Genomic DNA, 5012 nt, shown 5'->3' with positions numbered 1-5012 from the left:
TTAAGGATATAATAATTTTACATGTTTTGTGCGTAGTAAAGCTAATTTAAAATAAAAAGAAGAGCAACACAGTTATGATAGCATATCTTATTTTTATGTTTTATTTTCTACCAAAAGAAATGGGAACTCTGAGCAGAGAGTACATGGGCAGAATTATCACCAACAAGCTATTTGAGCAGATTTGCACTATTAGCCAAGGATAAATAATATTTTCCCAAATGAAAAATATTTTCTGTCATGATTAGCTTATCTAAAATAAAAATTAAAAATAAACAGAACAATAGCCTTTATGAAATGCTCAATAGATATTAGAAGAATCAACATAATCCACAGCATGGAACTCTCCCAAGATCAATGGGAGAATTTGAAACCAAATAAAAACTGACCCAATTTTCTGATAAAAACTTTATTGCCCACAATAACTGCAGAGGCCACAAGACACTTACTGTTCATTCATTACGTACAACTGACCAAATTCCAGTAACTGCTGCATCAGCTTCCCAGTTCTTTGATAACTGTGCTTACTGGCCTCAGGGACTTTGAAGTTTCCTTATTCTGCCTTACTTTATAAGGTACAATGAACCTCGTTTTATCCTATCTTATCCCAATTGCTTCTCAGCTTCTTGACTAAGATCAAGTGTATCCTATCTTATCTCCTCTGAAAATTTAGATTGAGTGGCAGGACAAAATAATAGATTGTGCATATGGTTAATATATTAGAAAAGAGGGTGATTTACTGAAAAATCTCAAATAAGATACATTTCCAGTTTTGTTTTGTTTTTTTTTTAAAGAATCTTTCAGCTTTTATTTCTAGGATACATTCATCTGGAAACTTTTTGTTTCTTTACAATTTTCCCCCTAAGAGAAATGAATACAATAAAAATATAATCCAACTACCAACAACGTTTTTAACCAGAAAACAATCTAAAATCTTTGGTGTGATAATATAGGATCTTTTTTTAAAATATAAACTTCATACCAGAAATAAAGCCTGAATATTCTTTCTTTAAAAAAAATATAATTTTCCTTCTTTGCTCTTCCATGTAAATCTTATAATCAACCATTTAGTTGTAAAGTCTATTTTTAAACCAGCAATTACAATTATAGCAGGTTTTTTTTCCTTTGTATCATGTCTTATACTGTGAATCAACAATTTCAAAGTCTTTAAAACATGAAATACCATTGGGTTATAGCAAGATTCTTCAAGTTATACTAATCATAAGGAAAAAAATCATTAACATTAGGAAACTAAAACCAACTTAAATTGTATTTTATCCTGTTTCTGAAATTAGAAAATGTATATAAAACACTTTTGCAAAGTGTAAAGTCCTAATGGAAAACATTTTTAAAAACCAGCTTTGACAGAAAGGCTGCTGACTGGGATGAGTGGAGACACGAAGGCTCCATGAGCTACTTAAAATGGGGGGGTCCATTATTAACTAACAAAGAGGTTGGGATATGGGTACAAAGATATTTCACAAAGATTTATTTGTAAAGACATGACTGATTTTTTTTAAACTGAGAATCAAGACCTGGAATATAGGAATAGCTCTCTTGGTCTAAAGCATTGGTTCAGGTTATTTTTTACTGTGGGCCCTACTAAGTCATTGCCCAGTAACTCTCCACATTTGACTATCCTTGGAATAAATATACAGAACTCTTGCAAAAAAGATCATATCCCCATGTAGCCTCAAAATAAGTATACTGGATCTTATCTGAACATATTACTTAACTCAGAAGATAAGAGATAAAAAGTGCAAGATGGGATAGCTTATCTTTCGGCAAAACAAAATTCTTTTTGTTTTCTTTTTTGGTTTTTTTGTGACAGGGTCTCACTATGTATGTTGCTGAAACTGACTTGGAAGTCACTGTGTAGCCTAGGCTGGTCTTGAACTCACAGCGATCCTCCTGCCTCAGCCTCCTGAGTGTGCACCACCACGCCTGGTGAAAAACAAGATCCTTCAATATGTATCCATTTTCCTATGAATAAATCTATTTTCTCATTCTTTATGGCTGAGTAATATTCCATTTTATAGAAAAACCACATCTTCTTATTAGGATCTTATGTATTATTGCAGATTATTCACACCAGAGAAACTATTCGGTATTTACACATATGTGACTTATTTATTTCACTTAGAAGTATATCTTCAATATGTATCCATTTTCCTTTGAATGAATCTATTTTCTTATTCTTTATGGCTGAATAATATTCCATTTTATTTTAAAAGAGAAAGCAGATAGGTTGACATATGAGATTGCCATAAACCCAGAAAGGAGGTGACTGAATACTGTGGACTTAGGCATTTTCCAGCATTTTAATTTTTTTATTAGTGCATGTTAATATTATATAATGGTGGGGTTCATTTTGGAAAGTTGGTACATACATTTAACATTTATTAATCTACTTCAATTCCTTCATCATCTGTCCCCCCCGAGGCACGTTTCGATCCCAACAATGAATGTAACTGTACTGTATCCCTAAAATGTACCAATAAACTCAATAAAAGCTGAAAAAAAAAAAACACATCTTCTTTATCCAGTTTCCAACGGATGGGCAAATGGGCTGTTTCCAAAATTTAGCTATTACAAACTGTGCCACTCTAAACATGGGTGCACATGCTTCTCTATGATATGATTCTTTTACTTCTCTTGGAAAGATACCCAGCAGAGGGATGGCTGCGTCAAATGGAACCTCCAGTCCTAGTTCTTTGAGGTATCTCCATATTGATTTCCATAGTGGCTGCCCCAGTCTGCACTCCCACCAACAATGGAGAAGGGTTCCTTTCTCCCCACAACCCCGCCAATATTTGTTATTGTGTGATTTCTTGATAGCAGCCATTCTTTGTGGGATGAGGTGGAATCTCAGTGTTGTTTTCATCTGCATCTCTCGAATGATCAGTGATGTGGAATATTTTTTCAAATATTTTCTTGCTGCTTTTACTTCTTTGAGAAATGTCTGTTCATTTCAGATGCCCATTTTTGAATCGGGTCTTTATATTTGGGGGGATTGATTGTTTTGAGTTCTTTATATATCCTTGATAATAGCCCTTTGTCTGAGGAACAGCTGTTAAAAATTTTTTCCCACATTGTAGATTGTCTCTTAGTTCTGCTGATGGTTTCTTTTGAAGTACAGAAGCTTTTTAGTAAGATGAGATCCCAGTTGCTGATTCTATCTGCTAGTTTCCAATACATATTGAAGATATACTCCTAAGTGAAATAAATAAGTCACACATGTGTAAATACCGAATAGTTTCCCTGGTGTGAATAATCTGCAGCAATGCATAAGATTCTAATAAGATTACTGACATTTAGAAATGGGAAGAAAGGAGCTAAAGGTGTAGGGAAGGTGTGATGGGTAGGGGCAGGGTAATAAGGGAAAAGAAAAAAATGTGAGAGAATGAAAAGATGAAAATAAAGTGTTTGTAGATGGGGAGGGGAGGAGGGGGTGAAGGGAGGGCAGAGATAAGGGGAAAAAATGAGAATCAAGACTTGTCATGTAGAGGTACAAGATCTCAACAATGAATGTAACTGTACTGTATCCCTAAAATGTACCAATAAACTCAATTAAAGCTGAAAAAAAATTTAAAAAATAATAAAAAAAAAGAAGATTCTTAAAACTCAGCCTTGATTATTTCAATAATGAGAATTCCTTTCTTGCTAAGAAGTGAATTGTAAATACCTCAAAACCGGCTGGGTATAGTAATTGAATAAATTTCTTAGTTCCCAGTTATTGTCAGAAATAAAATAAAGGCAACTGAACTTTAGTTATTGAGTTTAGTGAGCTGTCATAAAAAAACAAAAGTCTTACATTACAGTTAGTGATGTAATAATCTTAAGGTTTATTATAAAAGTTATCATTTTGATTAAAAAAAATGAAATCTGAGCTTTAACAGACACTTATGAAAGGACCTGAGTTTAACTGCTTTGTACCTGATAGTGTTGCATAATCTAAAGGAAAGTAGACAAAACCTAGCTTGAAAAAGAAGAGAAACTACTGAGAACCCCTTCCACCTCTATCCCTGAATGCACATCCCGGGCACTAGCCTTGCTGTGATCTGAACCAACCTCTTTACAGATAAATGAAGGACTCACAAGTTACTCCATCCTCAAAATTCTTCAAGCTCTTTTGAAATGTGAAGTCTGATGGCCTGAGCACTTTTTAAACTCTGGAAATGTGTTTTTTGTTTTCCCCCTAGTTTGGCACAAACTATTAGTCACTCCGTTGTGTATCCTTATTTTTACGTATTTGTTTACACTTTCATGTATCAGGTAGCCCAACAGAAGAACATTTTGAATATTGTATATTCATTTATAATAATTTAATCTTTCATTTAGATTTGTAAAATTTCTTCTTGTGGATATGTATACATGATTGTGCATAAAATATTGCTCTAATTAATGGTAACAAGGGGGAAGTACATATATGTTATCACTGAATGAAAGATTGTAAATTAAATGATAATGTTCTCTTTGAAAAATTTTAAGTACACAGAAAAAGTTTAAAGCAGGGCTGAACACCATAATGTTCCACATAAGTCATTAATTGTTATCATTTTTTTAAATGTTTGCTTAGTTTATCTCTCTACCATCTGCCCCTCTCTCCACACAGACGTCCTTTTTCTTGAATACTTTAGAAGCTGCAGATATGATATTTTGCCCTAAGTACTTCATCATAAATATAACACTTACCTTACTTAGCTTTCAAATTCTGCATAACCAACTATCAGGCCATATTCACATTTTCCCAATTTTCTCCCCCAGAGGGCTTATTTTATTGAAGGAGAGTTACTTAGTTTACCTGCCAGATTTGGGTTTCATATTCTTTTATAATTGTTTTAATCTAAAATTATTTATTTTCTCTGTGATATTTTGATTTTTTTGTTTGTTTGTGTGTTTGTTTGTTTTTTGTTTTTTGAGACAGGGTCTCACTATGTAGTTCATACTGCTCTGGTACTCAATATGTAGCCGAGGCTGGTCTCAAACTCACAGCTATCCTCCGGCCTTGGCCT

The sequence above is a fragment of the Fukomys damarensis genome, unplaced genomic scaffold, assembly GCF_012274545.1.
Source record: "Fukomys damarensis isolate Sample0158 unplaced genomic scaffold, DMR_v1.0_HiC HiC_scaffold_2, whole genome shotgun sequence".
Lineage (NCBI taxonomy): Eukaryota > Metazoa > Chordata > Mammalia > Rodentia > Bathyergidae > Fukomys > Fukomys damarensis.
This window is presented reverse-complemented; position numbering follows the sequence as displayed.